Raw genomic sequence first — 26296 nt, forward strand, 5'->3', positions numbered from 1 at the left:
AAAGGAGTATCTATTTACTAAGGACTGGCCTTGAGAGGTTTGCAGCAGTATCAATATTCCAATTGTATTCATCAACTAACAAGACAAAATAGAAGGGTCAAACAGCAAAATCATTCTGAAACTGGCTGAGTTAATATTGGAGAGAGGCTCTCTGTTTCACCGACAATTTTTCCACACCTGCAATAGGAATCCCCCATTGATGGCAAATAAGCTTTAATTCACATGCCAATGTAAAATAATTGGTAGCAGTCGCATGAAACGACCTATTGAGAAAGAAACCAAGTTCAGTATGAGATGAAGAGAAAGAGGACAAATAAACAGAAAATAAAAGTACATGGCAGCGAGTTCTTTGTTAAAGGAAAGCATAAGCAGTTGCGAAAGCTCAAGAGAGATAGTAACTCAGTCTAGGAGAAGGATGGTTAGAGAAATCCTCCCTAAGAAGGGGATTCTGCTTCAGTGTTGGCAGTCAATGGATGGATGATCTTACCATTCAGAAACTGCAAACATAGGAGGAAAAAAAAAAAAAAAAGGTCTGAGACTGGAGAGCTTTTATGATCATACTGAATGTAAGTGCCTCTGGAACATACAGATGGGGTCTCTAGGGAGTTAATGAACACAAGGAGATCCACACTTTAAGAAGTGCTTTTAAAGGGGAAAAATGCATTAATATGATAACAAAATTAGGTATAAAAGTGAATACTTACTAAGAAGTACAAGAGAAATAACAGTATATTATTGAGTGTAAAGATCTGGCAAACATCAAATAATTATAAAATCCCCCCAAATAATGCACTGAAGCATTTACTTAGCTAAAGGTCTTGCCACTATGCTACCGTTTTGCTCACATTTTTAGTTGTATACTATTAGGCCACTTCTTCCATGACAACAATTCTGAAATAAGATGTTCTATAAAGAAAACAGAAAGATAATTCAGCCTTCCTGCTGGCAGTTAATTGAAATGCAATTTTTATTATAATAATTTAGATAATTTTATTTCAACTTCACAACCCCTTATTGAGAACCTGTCTATAACTCTCTCTGTGGTTCCTTACTAGGCTATGCTTCTTGCCCAAGGAAAATCCTTATGGAAAAATCTGATATTCTCATCTCACTTGGCGTGGTCGCCATTCAGCTGAGCCAGGATTTCCCTGCTTTTCTTCTCCCTCCAGAGCTTCTAGAGCATCAGAAGGTAGGGGCAAGGAGTGGAGAACAGGTGGGTAGAAAAGTGGATATAAAGCCTGGGTCTTAATGGCTTCCAAACAGGGAGTAGAGCAATGTCTAGGAAGAGCCTTTTTCTTGGGTTCAAATAGGGGGTCCAGAGAATTGATGAGATCCAATGAAGCTGGTCCTTCCTTAAGAAGGGGAGAGATTGGGTGAGGAGGATTATGATGGAGGTAATGCTGGCAGTCGATAGTCTCACCAAAGATACAGGATCAGCATGGAGAAATAGAGGGTGACAATGTTGCCAGAGAGTAGGTTCTTGTCTCTTCATAGAAAGAATTCAGAGATGAGACATGGAAGTCAAGAAAGTAAAGTGAGGAGATTTATTAAGCAATAGATAGGATGCCCTCAAGGAGAGAGTGGGCAGGCTCAGGTAAGCAGCCACACTGGAGATTTTTTTTTTTTTTTGGCAAGATGGTTACATAGGGTGTAAAAATGAATGGACGGAATATTCATTGGAGACAGAGGAGTCTGGAGTTGTGTTCGTGATTTTCATTCCAGCTCCGTCTTCACAAGGGGAGGAGAAGTTTCTGTCCTTTTTTAATTTTGATTGGAAGTGTCATGGCATCGATACATGATGGGTACTTCTAATCTGCAAGGCTAATTTTATTGCAATGAGAACACAGTGAACAAAACATACATTCGGATGTCAGAGATTCCTGCCTTTTCCCACTTATCTTTGCTGGCCTCCAAGATACCTGTCACATCAAAATGTGTGATTTCTTATCTATCCAGAGGTTTCTGCTTTTCTCTGTCTGCCTAAGGTCCTCGGTTGCTCACAAGATGTATCGTTTCCTGTCATTTGGCCTATGCCCCTTCTTTCTCTGTTCATATTTAGCTATCTGCCTGCTCTAACAACTCCCAGCTGGGATATTGTTCTGTTTCTAGAACAAAGTTTGGCTAATTTTTGTTTTTTTTCTGTAAAGGGCTAAACAGTAAATATATTTGACTCTGTGGACCATATTATCTTTGTTGGAACTACTCAACTTAGCAGGCAAGAAAGCAACCATAGCCAATATATAAATGAGAAAATATGGCTATATTCCAATAAAACTTCATTTACAAAAAAAAAAAAAAGGCAGCCAATGGGTTTGACCCATGGACATATTTTGCCAACCTCTGCTTTAGCCTATCACTGGAGTTTGAAGAATTGGCAGGGGATCAGCAAGATTGAAAAAAAAAAAAAAGCCCTCTAGTTGTCCTTCAGTCCTTGCAGCTAAAAAAGAGAGGACTACTCCTTATATATAAAATATGTTTCTGTGTTAAAATAGTTTACAAGCTTACTGGGAGAATCCAACAGTTTCAATTGCTCATACAACAGCCAAATGCAAATTTACAGGGACAAGAAGTCATACATTTTAAATGAATGTCACAAAGAACAAGCGCTACAGAGAAGGATAAAAATTATTTTATATTGGGTGGTCAGAGATAACTTCATGGATGAGATGAGGCCTTAAAAATCTCTAAAATCACAAACAATTTATGTAAATGTAGAAAGTGGAAAAGTATTTCAAATGTGAAAAAAGAGGGAGCAAAGATGTAAAGGCTGGAATCTAGGGTACTAAATACTATTACTCCAAGAGGCCATTAAAAATTGGCTATTGAATGTACCCAGTTTTTATGAGGAAATAATCTTCTAAACTACAGTTATACTTGAAATAGAGTCTGTTAAACTTTTATCTTCAGGCCAAGTAGAAATACAAAGAGAATGATTCCCTCTCCTTGATGGTCTACTCCACAGACAATGTAATTTATAGAAGCAGAAGAAATAAGTAAAAAGTCAAGCTTCCATGTAATAAATCCACCTGGACTATGTTGGCTATGAAAGTTATCACTCTTCTATAGTGCATGGGATTTGTAACCTCAATCCTCTAGGACATCCTGCAAAATAGAGACAACTCAGGACATTCCTTGAGGGACTTTCAATGATAATGAAGTAGAAAAAAAAACATGTTTTGCCTCCTGGATGCGTAGCTAGATTACAAAGTAAAAATCTGGAGCTGCATTAGCTCCATTATCTGCATCTGCAAGCTGTTCACAAATAGTGGGCTGAATGATATAAATGTGCACATTCAGTGCAATAGTATTGAAATAGGAATAATAATTAGCTATTTGGATAAATAGTGAATATGTTCTCTCAAAACATAATTTCCCACTAGAAAATAAAACAAAAATATTAAGAATAGCTTTTTTGGACAAGAAATAGTGAAGTAAGTGCCAAAATGATCTTTGTTCTACACTCAGAGTCTATTACTTTATCTACAAGTCTTCACTAGCAAGTCATATTTTCCTTCCCCATTCATATTAACTCTGAATGCTTAAGTAGAAAATCTATCTCAAAGGTAAAGAATCTGTGTGGTCTTAAGGAGTTCAATGTTGGACTTCTCCCTGAGGGCTAAACTTTTAAATATGGAATTGTTCCTTAGCCCATATTAATCTATGTGAATCAAACTACAGTTGATCTCTCTCTTCCACTTACTTCTTAGTCTTAGAGAAAGGAGGACTAGAAAAGAAAGCACTCTACATTTCTATAAAGTAATCCATTTAAGATGTTTACTTTTCAACCACAAATGTAAATTTCAGTACCTAATATTAAATGTTACCTTTCTTGATGGTTACTTTTTATTAGATACATATCTGAAAAGAGTTCTTTCTGATATAACATTTTCTTAGAAAAATTACAACCAAATATTAGTTACACTTACTATGTCAGATGTTTTGTATTGTTTTATATGCTTTAAGTTTTTAAATTGACATAACATCCACATGAACCAGATATTGTAATATTCTGCACTTTATTTAACTGAAACACAAAGAGTTTCACCAGTTCAAATCCAATCTAACTGACTCAAGAGTCTATGTTCTTAAACACTAAGTCATTGCCTTTAATTGTATATAAATAAGATGTTTGCTAAAAGCACAACAAAGATTAATTAAATTCATATGTAAATAAATGTAAAATTTATAATGGAGATAGTTCCTTACAGGAAAATAAATTTCAGGATGCTTTAAAAAAATTTAGCCAGACTCTATCTGCTTCTTCAAAGAAAATTTGTATTCAACCAATCAATACTTACTAAAAGCCAATCATACTTAGATCATCCTACATTAGGGAGATTTGCATATCATGATTGCTGAAGGAAAGAGACCTAGGACATATAAGAAATTCTATGAATGAATGTCAAGAGGGGCAGGATCTCCTTAAAATTACATACAAAGTTTTCGGTGGACACATATGCTTTTCTAAGTCAGGGTCCGTGGCTTTCATCACATTTTCAAAGGGTCAATGACCATCCAAATTTAATTACCACTGTCCTGGAAGAAACGGACCAAGGGAGTCTACTTTTGGACTAGAACACTTAAAACTTCCAACGTAAGTGAGAAGAACCCACAGAAACCCCAAATAACTTATTCTAACCCATCATTCACATAAGGGTGGAAGATTCAAATTCTTTTGTGTTCCCAGAGTCCCTGCTGTATAAATGAGGATTCTAGAAGTTGAGTGAGTCATCTGCCTAACTCATTCTACCTTGGAGATACAGCTAATTCAGCAACTACACTACCAGGAATGATAGAGTGACAGGAAAACCACTAGAACCAAGAGATAGCACCCATGATAGTGAGGGTAATCCTGGGGACCGTTCAAATGACATTTTTGTTGAAAATTAATGAATCATATGTGTTTTCAATTATATTCTATTTCTTTATTATATATTTCTCTACCTTTTCCTCACTATCTTAATAATTGTAGATCAACATTGTATTTTGTTATCATTAACTATAAGCCTTACACATTTGCTTTTTAGAAGTTTCCACTCTTTGAAGTGCTTTGTATTTCGGTATACATTATAGAGTCAGTCTTCCATTTTCTATTGAAATCCTGCTGATTATTCTGAATGAAGTAATGTTAAATCTAAGACTAATTTGGACAGAATTCATGAATATGGATATCTGTTCATTCACTTACTCTTCTTTATTTTTTCATCACTATAGTCTCACCCTTTGACTTTTTCTAAATATCTGTTTTTCCATAGCATCTGTTCCCCCGCACAAATGCTGACACACATGCTTTAGAACTGTAGGAATATCGTGCTTCTCTTATGCGGACAATAGTGAAGCTGTCTTCAGGTTAAGGAAGGACCTGAATCACTGAGCAGACATGGTGGCCCTCTGTCCAAATCTGAAATAATTTCTCAGTCTCAACTCTTATGTTAACCTTCCAGTAAACATTAAACATTAAGTATTAGAAAAAGAAAAAGAAATGGAGGGGGACAGGGAAGGAAGAAAGGAAAGAAGTGAAAAAAATAAATTGTATTTTCTCTGTTAGATTACCATAACCTTTTAGAGAACAAGGACCACGTGTTTTATTACTCTGTGTCCCATACAGTGTCTTCCCTCCCTTCCCCAACACACATTATAAGCACTTCATAGTGATTAAATAAATTCTGAAGTAAAATCCCAAATATATTTATGACTTGTATTTGTGTCCTTATTTGCCATAAAACAGGTTATTAGAATATTCAATATTTAAAAGATAAAGTGCTGTATTCAAAATTTTGATTCATTTAAAATTTTATTAGGAGTTACAGCAACTCATAATTTCAAAACCATATAGACAGAAAATACAAGAAACACTTTCAAACACTGTATAGATTTTTTAAAGAGTACATGGCTTTCTAGGTTTTACTTGAATGCTGAAAAACAGCAACATTTAACTGCCAAAAACACATCTACCTGAGAAAAAGACAGTTTATATTAACAACACTTACAAAAAATAAAACATTCTGTTAAGGGTTCATCACATATTTTCAATTGATTTTTAGGTGAAAATGATGTGTACTTCAAAATCTTTTTAAATTATTGTTTTTTTAAACCTTCATAACACATTTTTTCTTTACTCTGCAGTAAAAGTTATTTTTCACCTTTCTAATTTTAGGTTAACTTTTAACAGATAAAGTCAAATCCCATTAACTATAAGTTACCAATCTGACATACTTAGATCTTGTTCATAAAGTACAAAACCTCATTAAATCTGCTAAAAAACAACAAAAAAAACCCCTCAAAGTCTACACAGTAAGTGTCAAATCAATATCAGATTTATGATCTTTGCTGCTCTTAACTTGTACATATGTGAAAAGATAAATTAATAAACCTGCTTATTAAGAAATTAGCAAATTGACTACAGGAAGAAAATCATCTAGTAGAAGTTACTCTCATTACAATTTTAACTCTTTTCTTGAATAACAGCAACATAGAGGACAAGATCACATGGTGTGCATTTATGTGTGTTTGTTGTTTTTATACATTTCTGGTTACCTAGTAATAAATATTAAATATGAGGATCTTTATGACACTGGGTGATGTTTAGTGAAGATCATTCATTACAGAAGGGACACTAAAAAAACAGGGAGACAAAAACACTTGGCCTGTTGAAGACCAACCTCTTTCTTTCATCAATCACCAAGAACTGATACAATTGGCAAATATATAGAATAATGGGGCTACAGGTATGGAGGCTATGCATAGGCCCAGTTGCATGGATCCCTACTTAGGAAGGTGGCTTAGCTATTGTTGTTACTACTGCCAGTGACAGAACCAAAGCTAAGTTCCTTATATTGTGTGATCCCTCAAGAAATTCAAGTGACTGCGTGATGGTAAAATGACTTCAGCTGACCTCTTCTACACTGGAAGAGGCTAAAATTCATTTTGACAGAGATGGACACACAATCCAAGTACATGTTCGAATTTGATTCAGCCAGAATCACCATCTGAAGGTTTAGAGAATGATCCATCAGTATTAGATCTCATATGGCATTGTATCAAATCACAGGATCCACAAAAATACCAAAAATAGGAGTAGGCATTTGATCCTGGGATTTATTGCTCATATCACGTATTCCACAATCTAGAGTGTGCTAATGTTAAAAATTATCAAAATGCCTGTTGGAGGCAAAGCTAAAGTACCAGGTTGGAGTCTTATTTGGCTATGGTGTTCTGCTATCCTTCAGAATTCAGTAAACAACTTAAATCAACAAAATTTATGTAGTGCTATATCTCCAATAAATAGAATATACAGTATAGTACAGGAGTGGCCCCATTCACCTTCAATTTCAGTGACTTATTTGGGGAATTTGTTCTTTCTGTTCCTGCAACTTTGGGTTCTATAGGTTTCAAGGTCCTATTTCCCAAGAGGGAAATATTTTCACCGGGAGATAAATAGGAGACCCATGAAAACATAAGCTATAGCTGTGGCTTCAACACTTCAGGGTTCTTATGCTAGCAGGCAAGAAAGGGAGTAGCTCTCCTGGCAAAAAGGTGGGGACACTGATATACACTATAGGCTGGAAAGAATATGTATTAGCTCCAGGCTGAACAACTGGGATGCAGTATGCCCTAGCTCAATTTTTATGGTAAATAAAAAGAGAAGCAAGTACAACTTGAAAAGCCATGGTAATAATGAGTTTGGGTCTCTGATAGATGGCTCTGACACAAAACCACCAGAGATGCTAAACTAGCTCAGTATACAGTAGAGGGAGATGATCTCTTTATCATTTGTATGTCTAATCTACCTACGGTAAGAGGGCCTGCAATCTCTCTAATCTTTATCTTCTAAGTTTCTCCCAGGAAAGGAGGCCTACTGGAATCTTGAAGGAGTTGTTTTCACAACTTAAAAAAGTAGATTTTAATGGTTCAAAACGTTCACAGGGATAGAGACTAATATATGTTGCCCATATTCCTCTTCAGGAATGAACAACTTTAGTCCCAGTTACTGCAAATGGAGCTGAATAAACATTAGCTCCAAATCCACTTTAAAAATTACCTCAACTAAAGACAGCTGCTTTGTTCAAGGACATATACCTTCTTGGGAAATGTGCATCCAGTGACTGCTTGAAGTGGGGATATAAAGTTCTTGCCCTCTCGTCTCCACTCTGAATAACTCTGAAGGGTCATCCTAGCTTCAGAGTTCTCTGTAGAATAAACTGAGTTCTCCAATCAAAGGGCATTGTGGTCCAACCTCTCTGCCCAATTCTGTCCCTGCTTTTCTTACACCAGTATTGATCCTAAGGGTGTTCCTTAATATATTTCCTGTTCACTAATCTCCATCTCAGATGCTACTTCCAAAGAAACCCAGCATAAAACATGATCTCATAGATGCTACGATGCTAGTTTAAGAAAAAGCAATGAAAATTGAAAAAAGTTATTCATTGATTTCTTTTTATGAGCACTACAATAAAATATATCATAAATAAAAATTAAAAATATGCTTTTTGATTCATGTATGTGCTATCTAAATTATAATTTAAAGGCTTAATTAAACCAAGACTCTAAATCAAATAGACTTTGGAAGACACTCTGTTTTAAATATATAAGCTATAAGTTCACGGTTCAAACAGTCTATTTTAACACTAGCTGATTTCGACATTTTTATAAAAAAAAAAAGCTTTTTAAGTAAATGTATCAAATAGTTTATAGCCCTGAAGTTAATGATAATCTTCGAAAACCTGACAGATATTAACAATAAAAGATAAGTAATGAAGACATAACTTCAAAAAATGTGATATCATAGATAATAACATTGGATAAGGCTTAGTGACTTAGCTTGGCTGTAATTATTCTACTTTATACTAAGGCTAATTAAAATAAAACTCAAATTGCTTTATTTCAGTTAAAGCCAGATTCGTGTAAACATTTACAAAATAGATCTTTCAAGAGGTTGCATAATACAGTCTATTATTAAAACAAGAGAGTCAAAAACATCTTCAGTCAAATAAGTTTTGAAATAAGGAAATACTAAACCACATCTTGAATAATCTGTTCATATTAGCATATTATGTCATTTAAAGATGAAACCAATAAAATATTCTTAACTGTTAGCTGAGATTTGGCCATTTTAATTGACATTAATTCAATCATTTTGACAGACATTCATACTTCTATAAATCATGAAATACGTTTTGGGAAATACTAGTTCAAAGATATCCTCTATTTACGCCTGTTCAACTAATGTTTAGTGAGGTCCCACTATGTATAAGGAAGACAGGCTACAAAAGGAAAAGAGAAGTATGAGTTTTGGCTCATCTGGAACTTGATTCAAGGGGAGAAAACAAAAGATAAACAATGAAGTAAAATAACTGCAATAAATGTGAATAAGATAAAATTAACAACAAATGTATTAGAATACAAGCAATAAAACAGGGTAAAATAATAGAATTTATTAAATCATGATTCAGACCTTCATATATTTACCTCATGTACTTGCATTTCTAATATAAAAGGAAATAACCTTTCAGATTGTAATAAATTTTTGAGTTATTTAATTTTATTTAGACTGAGAGTGCTTTTTTAAGTCCTATTTATGAATTTCTCACTTCTTGTAAGCATGAAACAAAGCAGAGTATCAGTTTTGCTACTTCAAAACATGACAAGAGAAAAAATTCCAGAAGGATGTACAACATCCATGATCAATTTTCTTTAGGTGAGAAAATTTTCAAAAACAATTTTTTTTTGTTCCCAAAAGTTTGTTCTGTGATGATGATCTTTGGCTTCAGTTTTAGCCTGGGTAAAATATGAATTTTAATACTAAGCCATTTGTCCTCCTGCCACAATGCATATTTGGCATTCTTATAGAATTCAGTGTTGAATAGGTTCCGTCTTCCTTTACAAAATGGCATACTTCTGCCTTCTCAATAATGAGAACACTGTAATTCATGTGTTTTTTTTTTATACTGGCTGTCAAAAAGCTCAGTCAGTTTAAAAGCCCAATTTCAATAATAATAAATTATCTGAATAAAAATTCACATTATCAATTTTTCACTGGTCTTGTTGCCACTCTAAATTTTTTTTTAATTATAAAATATGTCAATCTTATTTATCACTGGCACTTGGGTAAAATATAATACTATTTTAGTTATGCTTTCTGTCAACCAAGTGTAAATATTTTATCTCAAGAAGGAGGAAGCATAGTTATGCATATCAGTAATTATCAACAGTAATTTCTACAATGTGTAAAAGTTTCCAAAAGTATACCCACCACACAGTCTATTATAATTGTAGATTTTGATCCCAGATAATCAAGTTTGAACCTAAAGTGTGTTATTGAAATGGTATCACAAAGCAAAGCAAATTAGCCCATCTAGGTCTGACTCCAGAACTCGGCATCAATCTCTTATAGTTTGGACTACCAGAATGTGTTAGAAAGAAATCTTCAGCTTTCACATTTAGCAATACATAAAGAAACAGCAGCAACTAAGAACTCAATTTATCTTAAAGTTATAGACATTAAAAGAAAAGTCCAAGGGCTAATTTGAATGAAAGTTTCATTTACAATGAATGTTGCAAATACCAAAAAGATTCCCTTTTTTATATCCAAAGTCATTGATTCCTATAGATTGTAGAGAAGGAAAAATAATTTTCTTTTTATCTTTTAGTTTTAGGCTGATACTCCCTGGGTTAAAGACAGATTAATAAGACAAAATCAAACAAAAGGTTAATAACATTTATACCTCCTGTATATATGAGAGTCCACAAAACTGAGTAATTCCCTCACTGAAATGTACCAAGTCATCAACTCAAATACCACCACTCCAGCTAAAGACAAAAGTAAATGTTGGGGTAGGGAGAAGAGGGGGAGGTCAATCATGGGAGGTTATCAGGCAAAGCACAGTAATCAAAGGTATGGTTGTTATGCAAACTGAAGTTAATACCTTCCTTATTCATAAGAGTTCCTAGTAGTTTAGTCATGCTCCTCTTCCTGGTACAGAAAGGAAGACACATTTAAAAAGCGAAGATTTTCCTTCTTGTAAACGTCTTTTACAAAAGGTAACTGTTGAACAATAATCAGTATCAAGGCTGCAAATAACAAAGAGCTATATTTGAGAGTTGTTAGGAATTGCAATTCAGGAGACAAGTTTGGGTAAAACCAATAGTGCCTCAGAGAAGAGAAAGAGTCAGGCTTGTAAAAGCAAAAGCCGGAAGGTTGTTAAAGTTGTCTTGCAAGAATTATGATTGGTTAAAGTGCAGAAAGAAAATATTTGTTCTTAAGGAATAGACTGTCATGAATTATTTAGGGTAAGGGTCCAATAAGTATCTTGAGGATTGGGAACACTGTGCAGATGTTCTGGATGTCTGTGTTAAGTCAATAAGTGGTCAAAGTTCACATTGCATCTGGAATGAAACATGCCTAAGTCCCACTTCCTCAATGGTACACAGCTCCATTGATTTTCCTTTCACATTTTCCCCTTTCAACTGAGATTGTTCTTTGGAAAGTATCCATGATCAACTATTTGGTTATTTTGCATTGGCATCCACTTCCTAGATTCTGAGAAAGCTCATTCCCAGGGAGTCATGTCCCAAAAAGGATGAAAAGAGGTGGTTGTGTAAGAAGTATGTGTTCAGAGATTTTATAGCCACATTTAAACATCAAGTAGCCATCTAGGAAATGACTGTCTGTTGGCATTCAACATAGAGGAAATTCATGAATCTTTATCAGGAGGAATCTTACAGGAGTGGTTTAATCATCTTCATACATTGAGGTACCATTATTCCTGTGCAGAGTATCGTAGTACAGCAGCAAGAGATACACAGAATTTTCAACTTATAGAATACACAGACAGTAGTTAATAACGCAAGAATCAATAGTAATGTCATAAGCAAAGATTTTAGCCAACTTTCACCTGAGTCAAATTAACCTTTCAGTATTTCTCCACAACTGGGTATAGGGTCATTCATAGCATTTATTTGCTTTCTCATATGACTTACTAAGTGGTGACATTAGATAAATCATCTGGTATAAACACACAACATTCAGTTTTTATTATAGCAGAGGCACCACCTTGAGAGGTTGTAATAATATCAAGAGCCATAGAGTTTTGTAAAACTGGCTTTTTCATTAAAGGACTTTCAGAATATAAAAGATTTACAGTTTGCTGGCTGTTATTTAAGGCTTACTGGGTACTTGTTGGGTAAATTTGTTTAGTTTCTATAAATCAGTAGTGGTGCCTTCAAGTCCCAGTGAGGGAACAAAAAGTGCTGCCAAATTATCATAGCAGTGAAAGACTGACCTAGTTCATCTTGTTTTTAAAAAGAGGTAGTTTTCAGAGGCCATGTTGAAGGTTGTGCAAATATGCCCTTGAGTCCAAGGAAATCCTGAGGTACAATGTCCTATCCACTCACCCAAGACGGAGCCCAAGGCCAGAGATTAGGGCCACAAATCCATCGGGTTCCATTTGGGGCTACCTAGTAAATACCGGGTTGTGTATCCTAATCAATTCCAAACCAATCACTAGCTTTTAAAGTGACAGTTGCAGTAGAAGAATCACATGGTACCCATCTGAGATGTTGTGTATTATTGGGCAAGTTCATCTTTACACGGTTAAGCTGTTCCCAACAAAAAGGGGTTTTGGTACTTATATACCCAAAGCCCAGTATTAACCATATAAACCTTCCCCACAATTGGGGAACCCCAAAGATGAGAGGTGACATTCTTCGGTTCTGGTCTAATTCTTTCCTGAGATTGAGCCTTAGTAGCATTAAGAGAAGACAAATACTGATGTCCAGAGTCACTGAAGGATCAACTGGTGGGTCATTCATGTGGGTTCCAATTAGTGATATCTATGGATTCTGGACTGCTACTAGCATTTGCTTCTTCTAAAATGAAATTTCTTAAAGCCAACCAGTCAGATCCTTCCAGTGAAGATATCCACCAAGTTAACCCAGAAGTGCTGAACAAGGGCAGGTATCCACAAATCAAATAATTGGATTCATTTTTAAAAGTAGATTATGGTTGTGCCCATAGGAGGAAAAATGTTTGAATCAAAAGCATTGATACGTGGAAAAGGCAAATAAAAAGGAAGATTATACAGGCCCAGTACCAAATCCTGGGAAAGTTGTCCACAACAGATGTTGCCTGCTTCATTATCTTGACCTTTGTCTTATTAGCTTTAGTTTCAGGTCTCTAGATGGCTGTGAAGTCCAAGCAGGAGGTGATGCCTTCTTTAAAGAAGAAATATGAATCCATGAATCCAATGCCCTCAAATTTAGTGGTGCGAGGGTTAGTTAATAATACCTGGTAAGGTCCCTTCCAACGGCTGGAGGGCATCTTTGTGAAGGTGTCATTTCCAGTAGACATAGCTGAAGGCGGGGATCATGATGTTGTAGGTCTTTGTCTCCCAGGAATTTATTGTGAAAAGATTGCTCTACCAGCTTTGTATTAATTTCAAGCATTTTAGTTAATTACTGGCAGTAGGTAAAGAGAGCTCCTTTAATCATAGCAGATTCATAGTTTCATCTAGTCACATGAATAGCAATTTCAAATAGTAACATTCTATTTTTCCCTGAAGGAGAAGATTTTAGACTAAGAAAAACAAAAAACAGTACCTTGGCCAAGGCAGCTTAAATGATTCAACTAATTTTGCTAGCTGAATTTTAATTATTCCATTAGTGGGCTCTATCAACTGAGGAGACTGGACAATTGTTTCACTTGAAGATTCATAAACTGAGCCACTGGGATCTGAGATCCCATGGCTCTAGTAGTTTTCTCTGTAAATTTCTGGGCAAGAGTCTGAAAAAAGCTGTTCAGCTAGAATAGCCAATTCATGGGGTCTCAGAGTAATCCATGTTAAGGAATGTTATTTAACTAAGGAACTTAATTCATCTTGTAATCCTGCCATAAAAGTAGAGTTAAATAAACTGAGAGCTTCACCTGTCAGGTCCTTAATATTTTATCAAAACTGTCATAATAGTCACAGACATTTTCATCAGGCCATTGAATGCACTATTGAATAACACACCAGTCAATATATTTAGGAAATAGAATGGGAATTTGTGGAGATCTTTAGTCAACTTTAAGCACCTACTTGCCCCCTTGTGCCTAGTCTAGAAAAATCATCAGGAGGAACATTTCAATCAACAGTTTCCACCCATTTTTTAGCCCTAATCTCCCCTATAAGCAGATGTATTAATTGATATAAATCTAAGTAGCCATGCTGAGACATTTTATTGAGAAGATCAAACTGTCTGGCAAACTCAGTGGAATCCTCTTTAACATTGGAAAAGTCCTTAGCTATGGCATGTAATTACGCCTTAGTCCAAAGGGTATATGTGGTGTTTTTGATGCCATTCTCATTGGACCTGGTTTTAAAAGGGATTGTCATTACAGAAAGGGCAGAACAGCTAACCTTCTGCAAGAGATCAATCTAGATGTTATAAAGGAAAGTTCAGAAAGAGATTGATAGCAAGGAGGAGAGCACTATGGTGGACACTCAGAGGAACAGGAATGAATAGAAAGAGCAGGAGAGAGCGCTCTCAGAAGCCTCAGAGGATTTTTCCAATTTGGAAATCCTTTGAGATAATTGTGAATTAATTTCTTTGAGCAAAGCAATGGTGGATTCGCTATTATGTTTGGAGGCCTCAAAACACCAACTAAAATATGCTTTCCATTCTTGTTGTCCTGTTCTATGTATTTCTTCAATTGAGTGCACAAATAAACGAATTTAAGAATCTCAAATGAGTCCCAGATGGGTCAAAAGAGTTTCAAATCATCGCCAGTGATTTTAATTCAGTGCAACAGAAATTTACAAGAGGTAGACAGTTACGTTGTAAACATAAAGTGAGCTGGAGTTCTGGACAATAGCTGCCTTTTAAAAACCAAACAATACAAAACCGAGTACTCACCAAGATGAAAGATTCCCTTGGTAGACAAAGCCAGCAACAGAGGATATCCAAGTAAAGGCTCAGAACCTCAACCAAAATGGGAGGTTCTGAACCAAGAGGACTTACCTTCATGATCCAAGGCTGCTGAGGAGACAACAGCGTACAAGGGACTCCTGCAGGTGCATTACTTGCATTGTAGGTAGAGGTAAGTCACTTCAGATCCAGCTTCTGACACCAGGTGATGTTGAACAATAATCAGTATAGAGGCTGGAAAGAACAAAGAGCTTTATTTGAGGTCTTAGGAATTGCAATTCAGGAGACACAGATTTGTGTAAACTTCAAAGTGGTCCAGGAAAAAGATAGTCAGGGGCTTATAATGGCCAAAGCCACAAGATTGTTAATGATGTCTTGCAAAAATCATGACTGGCTCTGAAGCAAAAAGGAAATATTTGTCTTTAAGGGATAGCCTGTTACAAGTTATTTAGGGTAAGTATCTTGAGTTTCTGGAACACTGTTCAGATGTTCTGGGTGCCTGTTTTAAGACAGCAAGTGGTCAAAGTTCAGATTCCATCTGGGCTGAGACGTGCATAAGTCACACTTTCTCAGTGGCCTCCCCAATCTATTTCAGAGAACTCTCTTAGCATTTCTGATTCCATTTTGATTTTCCTTTCATGTAACTTGTACTCATTTTTCAAAACTTTTCCAATGTTTGTTATTTCTTAAAAGTAATCAGCCGAAAATAATCCTTTTGCCAAAGCAGCATATTTTAGGGTAGCAAATTCTACTCCCCTTCAAGGTTCAATATGGAAATGTTTTCCCAAAACATTATTTTATGTTTATCTTAATTTTATGCATGAAGAAAGCTTCACAATATATATGGTTTTAATTTCAGCTAAAGAAATAGCTATAACAGCTCTGAGCCTATTTACTGGTCAAGGCCTAAGAAAGGGTCTTAGGTATTCTGGATATAATTCCAACCAAAATAGGTTATTGGATGAAATGAAAGGATTAAAGGATTGGAAGTACTTTGTTGACTGAAATTATTATACGTCACTGTTGTATGCTAATTTTAATAGTGTAAACTGCAAGCTGTCAGAATTCGGAAAAAGCTTAGCATTTTGTTAGAGTCTTTTTTGAATGAAGTAAAGGACAGAAGGTAGCATGGTCATTTCAGAATTGAACAAAAGCCTGAGTGAAGACAAAAGCCAGGATACACGATAATTTGTAGCAAACAGAGTAATCATAGCAGAAGAGGAATCTGTTCTTACAGCTTTCTTCCTATTCCCTTATGTTACTCATATGATATTGGAAAGTCTGCAAAGAGGTTTGAAGCCAAAACCCAGACAAAGGTATGAGAACTAAATGAGGCTTGAAAAAAAATTTGATAAGGCAAGAGAATAATACATGTTGTGGATCAATTGGAAATAACATTGACCAGGAACCACAAAGTCAGAATTATTAGCAGATAGTATAATTAGGCACTGAAGCATTAGGTCCAAGGAGCCACTGAGGGTCATTGATCAAAGAAGCAAATGATAAAAAGCAATGTGAAACAAAGTTTAATTTATGGTGGTACTGAGTGGAAAGATATAAGATGGCGGAAAGCAGGCTGTAGAGGAGTAAGGCATAAAGGTAAGGAGATTTACTATTCTAGATGTAAAGACTTTGATCACAGTGGAAGCAATGGAAAAAGAAAGAAGGGCGTTGTGAAAATAGATTTAAGAAAATATCAATAGTTTTGATATGTAATTGAATATTTAAGAAGAAAGAAAGGAAAAGTTTAAAGATAACGTCATTATTTTGGTCCTAAATCAAAATACAGTAAATTGCCACTGAAGAGAAGGAAAATTGGGAGAGCTAGTATCTTACATGTTTATCATCTACAGGATATTAAAATTTGTTTTTCCGCATTAATTATTTCACTTAATATTCACAACAGGCATATGAGGTATCACCATTTTCCTATTAAGACAAACAGGCTTAGAGAGTTTGGATACTTGGGTCAGTGTCTAATAAGAAAAAATTACAGAGCCAGGATTCAAGTCTATGTTTGTCTAACTCTAAAGCTTACATTTTTCTCTAATGCCTTATTAGAAAATACCTTTCACTATCAAAGATTAATGTAAAGACATTAGGCACAATAGTGGTCAAGTTCTGAAAATAACATACTGTCAAGGTAATAACAGGAAAGAAAAACTTAAATATTTAAAATTATCAATACATAAACCTGCTAAATAAGTGGGAATTAAAATGTACATATATATAAAACATATATATTAAAAGGAAACAAATGGTTGGCTGAAATTAATGATTCACCTTGCTACTGTTGAGTTCCTGTGGCTAGACTAATAAAACTGACACAAGACAAATTAACAGGAGTAAAGTAAACAAATTTTAATTCATGTGCACAGATGTCTCATAGAAATGGGACCTAAGAAGTGGCCAAAGCGGGCAGCTGCTACACTTTTTAGAGAAATAAATAATACATTTGAGAGGAACGGACAGGACAAATAAATTTAAGTTTGGGGTACCTAATTAGTGAAGAATCTGAACAGAGTTTGAGCTTGGGGTAGTAAATTAAAGTAACAAGGTATATTTATATAGGCTTCTTGCCCAAATTCCCTGTCTCTGTCAATAAGGATGTCCTTCTCCCAACAGATGCAGTGTGCACCTTTAACATGGGAGATTTATTTCTTGCTTTCAGGGAGACAGAAAAGAGGGCCACAGCACTCCTCTTGAGTTAGTTATTCCTTAAGTAACTTTAATTCAAAGTAATTAGTATACTATCATGACATATCTGGAGCAGCCCACCTTGAACCCCAACACCATCATAAGAAATATAAATGCTTTTGGTAAATATTTTTAGGCTTTTAATTTTAAGGTGATGTGGTTCATTCCTAAGTCAGAATTAACTTATTTGAAGTCAAAGGAATGAGCAGTTGGGATAACCACAGCCTAACAATATATAGATGCATATACTTATCCAATAAATATAAGGCACATTCATATTCCAATTTTAGTTTTTTCAGTAGTCACAGAAACAGTGAGTCTTAGTTAGGGTTCTCCAGAGAAACAGAGTCAATAGAATATTGGAGCTATTATATAATATATATAATTATATAATATATAAGATTTTGGAGAGATAATAATATATTATAAGCATAATATATAGTAAATATATAATATATAAATTGCTATATAAGATATTACATATAATATATAAAATCAAGAGTATGAATGTCTGAGAACATGGATATCCCAGCTAAGGCAGAAAGAACAAATTCACTCTTCTTCTATCTTTTTGTTCTATCTGGGTCATTAATGAATTGAAGGACGCCTACACACACTGGTGAGGGTGACTCACTTTACATATTCAAAGGCTAATCTCTTCTGTAAGCACCCTCTCAGACACACCTATAAATAATGTTTTATAAGCTATCTGAGTATCATTTAGCCCAGTCAAGCTGACAAATAAAATTAACCATCACAGGGCAGTTACATCAAAAGTTCAGAAAATGAATAAATGCACACACACATGCATAAAACTCAAGATTCCTATCCTGGGAGAGAGTTTAATGGAATTAGAGACCTTGAAATTAGCTTAAAATTTGATATACTGAAAATTTTAAAATTTTAAATTTTAAAATTTAAAATTTTTGTGTTTTGGGAGGCGGGAGAATATACGCTTTTAAACTAAAGTTGTGGGGGAAAAGACACTATTTTAACTTTACAAAGACATATTGTATGTCCTGCTATTCTTGGAACTATAACTAATATTCAGTTTTTATACTGCATATGTTGTATGAACTCACACCATTTGTCTTTTAAACAAAATAGTCTTACGAAGAGTGCTTATCTTGAATGTGGGTTTTTCTTTTTTTTTTCTTTAACTTTACTGGGAAATGGAAAATAAAGAAAACATAAGTAAAATACTGCATCATTTATTTAATTTGTATACATAGTTTTTAAATCTTGAGTTTACCATAAATGATTATTTATCCTTTATTTCAGGACCAAGGTTTCATCTGTATAATTCTGCAGCTAAAGTGACATTAAATACAATTTCCTGCTGTAAAACAAACAACAATGTTAAATAGTCTTTGAAAGGTTGCAAAAACAACTCTTGAACATCCTGGGACGTTGATCCTAGCATTGGTTTCCTCTTCCCTGAGTCATGGGGTAGAAATAATTAGATTTTTAACAAGTCTGAGGAGACTTGACCAATGGTTGCTTGATCAAAACTTAAAAATTTCCTTGGTTGCAACAGGGTTAATTCATATATTAACATACTGTTTTGATTTATCAAATGAGAAAATAAAGTTTTGACTTCTCCAATTAATTTTTGATCCAAGTGATCTTAAAATAAGTAAGATTCATCTTATGATCTTGCAAAAAATTAAAAGATAAATGTATCTTTATGTCAGAACAATTAAATATCCCTTAGACTTGGATCATCAATATTAAAATGTAAGTCTCGAGTTTGAAAAGAAAAGATTCTACAATTAAATAAATATTTTATCTTTGACCATTAACAAACAGAAAATATTTAACTCTTAAGTTGTAGTAAAACATGTTTAAATATTAGCTGCTTAAAAAGGAAAATGAAACTTTAGTCCAACTCACTCAACATAGAAGAAATCCAACTTGGAAACTTTATAGACCCCTCTTTCATCTTTCTTCCCCACCCTACTTAAGGGCCCCACTAGCCTAACTGGGCCTCCTAGTAAATTTGAAAGTAATGCGTGCTCTAAGCAGATAGGTTAGAAAAGTTTCCACTAAATCTACTCTTCCAGTGGTTCAGGAGAGAAGGGGAACTTTTGTGAAGAAATGCTCCCTCCCTTTCCTCCCAGCTGATTTAGTGTTTCCCTGAACACAATGCTCCCATAAACTGGTTAGGATTTCAGGTCCCATTTGCACCTGAATTAGATGTCTTTAATATATGAGAGAAGCACAACCATGTGGGATCGCTCTGCCCTTTATTTGTAATCATATTGCATGTAAATTTTAAAGTTTGTTTTCATAAGCCTTTAGTATAGTCAACCCAATTACCTTCTGCTGCAAATGGCAGTATTTAATTCTTTTTTGTATCTGAGAAATATTCCATTGTGTACATATATATACATACTTTACATCTTTTTTATTGAAATAGTTAATTTAAAATGTTTCAGGTGTGTATATATATATATAAATTTTATATATATATATATATGTATATAAAATTTCAAATTATTTCCATTACAGGTTATTACAAGATATTGAATATAGTTCCCTGTGCTATTCAGTAGGTTCTTGCTGTTTATCTATTTTATATATAGTAATGTGTATCTGTTAATCCCAAGTTCCCAACTTATCCCCTCTCCTTTCCCCGCTGGTGACCATAAGTTTGTTTTCTATGTCTGTGAGTCTATTTCTGTTTTGTAAGTAAGTTCATTTGTATCATTTTTCAGATTTCACTTAAGTGATGATAATTGTCTTTGACTTCACTTAGTACGATAATCTCTAGATTAACGGCAGTATTTCATTCTTTTTTATGTCTAATATTCTACTGTGTATATGTTACCCTAAAAGGGAAAGGGGAAAGACCCCAGGTCTTATTGTACCCAAATGATAAGAATACAGATGGGAGACAGTGTGTTGTGCAGCAAAATATTTTAAAGGATTTATTTAGGAAAGGAAAAGTTCACCTCCAAGAATGGGAAGGGGCTGAACCAAGGCAGGAAAAGCTGCAGTCTTTGCTTCCCCTTTCTCGTATACCCTTGCTTAGAGGTGGTCTTTTGCTTGATTGACAGCTCTTGTCCCGGAATGCCTAGTCATGTTGTCCCATTTGTGTATGTCCTTATCCATGATGCATACAGAAAAACCTATGGTGGGGGGTCTAAATCACAATGCTAATTATATTACAGTAAGTACTGGGTCATGTCCCGGCAGGTCCTTTTCCCTACCTCACAGTCATGGCTGTAGGGTTCTAACCAGTTTCTTGCTGGCAGTCCTTTAGAAAAAATAAAGTCCCTTTATGCTGGAGGCAGGCATAACGCCATCTTCTGAACCATCCTCCCTCTCCCCCACCTATTTGCCTGGTTCCCCTATTTATCTAACTATCTAACATTTATATACCACATCTTCTTTATCCATTCATCTGCTGATAGACATTTAGGTTGCTTCCATATTTTGGCTATTGCAAAACCATTACTTCAGATTAGAAAACAAAGCAAGTAACTTGCCTCAAATACAAGAAGAAACATCTTAAGCAACAATAGTCTAAATTAATTACTTATTAAAGTTTTATTTAGAGGAATATTTCTGTTTTATATATAAATATAAATACATACATGTTTATGTATGTGTGAACATATATATGTATTCAATATCATATCTATTATGTATATGAGATGTAGATTATATACATTCTGTATCACATACATTTTTCTACATTATACGTGTGTGTGCAATTTAATAAAATGTTTCAGTAAAAAGAACACAGAGAGACAAAAGCGTATAGCATCCAAACACTGAGAAAAGGTGGCTCTCCTAGATACAGAAGGGTACAGGACAGAAGGAGTGGGGGGAATTGCTTTTTTTAAAATCAGACTTTATATTAGGTTTGGTGTTTTAAGCTATTATATTTAAGTCTTACAATTTTTTATGGAAATAATGTACATAAATTTTGGGAATAAGAAATGCTTAACATTTTTTCTTACTAGGTTGATGTCACAGTTTATTAATTAAATTATATTCAGAAATTCTGTGAAGTCTGAAATTACAAAGCCATTTATGTCTCAAGATTGCTAAAAAAGTCAAACTAAAAAAAGTTTAAATGTTCTTATGAAACTCTGAATAAACAACTTTTTATAAAGCACTAGATTGAGATTCAAGTTAGTCCTTAGTTGTCAGAAATAGATCTTTTGTCTCACTTTATCTTTGTCACTTTAGAGACTATTACATTTAAAAGTGCTGCCCATGTGTCCTTTGGCTAATGCCTTTCAAAGAAGTTGGAATTTACTAGGATATCTATGTACATTTTCTAAGTTAGAGACAGAGAAGTAATGTCCCTAAGAAAGCAGTTGGCAGCAAGACTATCAGACTGTGATTACTTAGAAAACATTTTAAATTAAAAGCATGTTCATATCTATATAAATGTCCAATAATTTAAGCCAGATTTACTAATAATTTACTGTGTTGAATCATTTAAACACAATCATCAACTACTGCACATATGAGTAATTTATTTCCATGGTTATGTTTTTCTTAAAGAATAACTTTTAAATGGGGGCATAATATCTCTATCACATGAATTATGAATGATATTTTAATTTAAGATTTTCAGAAACATGAGTATAATATTTCCAAAATTACATGCATCTTTATAAGTTATCTTATGAACATTCATTTAAACCAAATGGAAAATACTGAAACTTTAAGGTGACAAATTGCCATCTTCTGTTGTATTTAAATCAGAAATCTTTGCTCTTCATTTTGAATACCAGAAATGAATATCAAAGACAAGAAAGTTATTAGTTCTCAAGTTCAAATCTAAAATAACTTTCAGAAGAATACAGTGGGCATGCACTTTAATATACCATTTCAACAAGACTTACACCTATTTTGTGAAGATAAAATTGGTTCATTAAGTATTTGTCATTCTGAGTAGAATACTGCTTCAGAGAGAAAGAAATGGAACAGATGCTCTCTTACATTCCTTATAGCTTTGCACCAATTTGGACATATAGCAAGTGTTCATGCTCTAAGTCAGTGGGCTGGTTCCCAATGACAAGAAAAACAGACTTTCCATTTACTCATGTTAATGTTCATAAAAAACAATGGAAGTGAAATACAAGGGAAATATTTATTGGAATTTATAAGCAAAACCAGGGTAAAACACAGTATCCATTGGTATCAAAGTGAAAACTCAATGTATACTTACACTGCACAGCAGCAAATATGTAAAAAGCCTATGATTTTTAATTTTACAATATATATTTTGGGTACAATGTTTTCCTTATTTATATATTACATACATTATTAGTCACAATTTGGTGCACTTATTATGAGCCAAGTACTTGGCTAAGGAATGCATGCATTATCTTCTTTAATCTTTGTAACAATTATGTGAGCTATGTAAGAATATGCTCATATAGGGTAGAGAGGATATACAACCTAGGAGGTCTTTTTGACTCTCTTTGAGCCCTCGTACTGGTACTTGAGGCTGCAATGCCCTGCATACAAGATTCATGGCTGCTTCCATAGTCTGCTCAAGGCTCTTCCCCAACTCCATCCTCCTAAAGTGGACCACACTCCCACTGTGTGTAAACTTATGCCCAAGGAATTGCCAAGGTTACCTTTTGAGGAAATTGGAAGTGAGATTAGACATGCAGGCTGAGAAGTCTGCAATATACTCCTGAGGCTATCCTTGGTACAAGATGGAGTAGGAAATTAAGAAGAAATGGATGGGCCATTGTCTAGGGGCTTGTAGCCAACTATTTCTGTAATATGATATCCCTGTTTTCCAAGGATTCTAAATCAAAACTTGGACATTCAGGTCATTAAGAAGGTATATTTGTCAATGTAAAAGAGAAGAAAGTATTTTATTTATTTCAACTCTTGTCCTATATCATAGGAGATTGGTCTTTCCAGAAAAATGAAATCCTATTCTTTATGATATTCTACTTTAAATCTGGTATAAAATGTGTGGATGAAAATGACAGAGCACACAACCCTATTACTAAGATGGTAAAGGAAGAAAGTACTTCCCTTTCTCCCCTCAACTATATTTTATTAATATTTTGTTTTGCAGGTTTCTTATAAATTAATGATATACTGGTAAGTCCCAAAACTGAGAATGGAGATGAAAAGTCAAAATATAAAGACTAGAGAAGCAATCCTTAAATCATTTAGCTGATAGTGCATCTAAAAAAAAAGATTCACTTAAATGTAATCAACTTCAGGTTTCCCATCCTTTCATCAGCTAACACCATTTTCTCAAACCCTTTATCAAATGTAAGGAAACACATTGATTTCAGGTTTCTTTGTAAGTTTTTAAGTATTGATTGTAAATTTTCTGCTGTTGAAATACTGTCCATATATATTTTTGTCTCATTGTATTTTATAAAAAGAAGCCAAAGATTTTTTTCTCCGTTATTCCATCAGGTTAGCTATTCTTTTCATCCAGTATCTCACACTGAAGAAACTGCTCTATTTGATCCAAAAATGCTTAGGAGGGAAGAGGCAAAATAGAGGCATGGGTTAAAGAGGTACAAACTGCTGTGTAGAAAACAAATAAGCACCAAGGATATATTGTCCAGCACAGGAAAATATAGCCATTATTTCGTAATAGCTTTAAATGGAGTATAATGTATAAAAATATCAAATCACTAGGCATCACACATCTGAAATTTATATAATATTGTGAATCAACTATACTTCAAAAATGCTTGCAATTTCAAACTAAACACAACTGTAAAAAAAATCAGTATTTTATTAGTTTTGGTATTAGTACGAATATAAGAAGAATTAAAAGCAAGTATACTACGACTAGTCAAAAAGAATGAGGAGGAAAAGACAATCAAAAAAGGTCAAAATTTCTTACCAAAAGTAGAACTTTCAATTACCAAAATCATTATTTTTCAATTAAAAGGTAAAATATTTTCATTTTGAAAATTGAGCTCTGAAGGTCTTTGTCATGCATGCGTATAAACAATGTGCTATACTATACAGAGACAACCAGTAGGTGAATTCTACATGTTTCAGGAAGACAGAAAGAACTAATACAGAAAAAGTTCAGAGACTTTATTGTACTCCATTTAAAGTGTTTTTTGTGTGATTATTTTAAATAGCTTTTTCTTAGAGGATCATTATTTTATAAAGGTGAAATTGAAGTACCTGTCATATCTAGCTAGCTCTCTTTGAAACATCACCAATTCTGTAAGGAGAGACCCAACTGCTCTCTTTTGCAGATTTCAGCTTGCACTAAATACTGCTTTCCTAGTATGCCACCATTATGCAATTCAGTTCAACTGTCTAGGTAGAGACCACTGCACCACTATGGAAAGGCACCTGTCTTCCTAAATCTCAGCCTTTACAACTCATCCTTCGTGGTGAGTCAGGACATATTTAATTTATGGGATAGTCTCTCAAAACAACTATGATGCTAACAGTAACAGATAATGAATATGTATTGCCATTTGGCACTGAAGAAAAAAAAGGAGATAACCAGCAAACTGCCTACACAATAACAATCTGCAGGGAAAAGGAGAAAGCCAGGCTATCATTTCATGGCTTGCCCACGCAGTGTCTAGAATCGGGATGATTAGACAAATGGAAGATGATACGGATTTTTCAGTTGTCTATCATGTAAATATAGGCAAAAGACAAAACAGAACCACCCATGTGGTCCACCAGAAAACTGCATTGTTATTCAATGAAACATTTAGGAAAACAGATGGTTGTAGAACTTTAAAATAGATTTTAGGAAGCATTCTTATTTACATTGTATTGTGGTATAAGCTGTGATTACACAATGCCAGAAGTGTTTCAAAAGTGAAATATTTCAACAAATGTTCTATTTGTTGGATAAAACAGTTTGACTAACTTCCTCCTTCCACCCCTCACACACACTGAATCAAGGAATTCTGGAACTTGAGAGTCTCATCACAGCAACCTCTAACTGATGCAACTAAACACTAATCAAAGGACCATTTTAGAAAGTGTTATGTTCTGTGGTTAAAATAGTTTTTTTTTTTTTTCAGTGTGAGATCTTACACTTTGCAGTAGTATAAACATTCACTGACGGCAAGATTTAAAAGGCCTATGTATATATATCCTTTGGGAGAAAGAATAGTTAATAGTGTCATGATATTTTTTCCATCACTTTTGTCAAAAATCATTTAAGTTTTTTGCTTCTAAAAAAGCTTTGAGTCCATGTTGAGATTTGCTAAATCTAATTTTAAAGAGGGAAATGAAATAAGAGTGAAATTTAGACATGCTTGAAAGAACTATTATTTCAGACAAATAGAAAAACAAGGAAATAGATATGCAAAGCAACACATTTCAAGAGTTTGCAAATCTTTCATCTTTGCTGTGGCTATTTAAGGTGTCCTTGGCTAATTCATGCTGAAGATAGTATATTGATGAATATTAATGTCTTATACATATTTGCAAATTCAACAAATGACATAAGAATAAATATTCTATTGGGACATATCTGAGTACAGATTCTACGTGGATGGCAATTGTACATGAGGGTCTATGGTGCTGGAGACTAGAGATGAAACAGTAAGTAAAACCTAACTCCTTCCCTTTGAGAAGCTGACAATTTATGTTTTTGCAACGATCATCTGTTGATAAATAAATAAATATGGGACATTAAATCATAAATGTTGTGTTACATAGAAAAAAATTAGGTTATAGGTTAGAGTCCATCCCTGAACTG

At 34.3% G+C, this 26296-nt stretch overlaps 1 long non-coding RNA gene across 1 annotated transcript in view; it reads right to left on the minus strand.

Moving 5' to 3' along the window:
* The window catches only part of LOC140698746 (uncharacterized), a 300352-nt gene that overhangs the window by 243803 nt on the left and 30253 nt on the right, over positions 1-26296 (minus strand). The window contains exon 3 of the long non-coding RNA XR_012076631.1: positions 14998-15138. This is a non-coding gene — a long non-coding RNA (uncharacterized lncRNA). The remainder of the gene's footprint in view (positions 1-14997; positions 15139-26296) is intronic.

Source organism: Vicugna pacos, chromosome 10 (genome assembly GCF_048564905.1).
Source record: "Vicugna pacos chromosome 10, VicPac4, whole genome shotgun sequence".
Lineage (NCBI taxonomy): Eukaryota > Metazoa > Chordata > Mammalia > Artiodactyla > Camelidae > Vicugna > Vicugna pacos.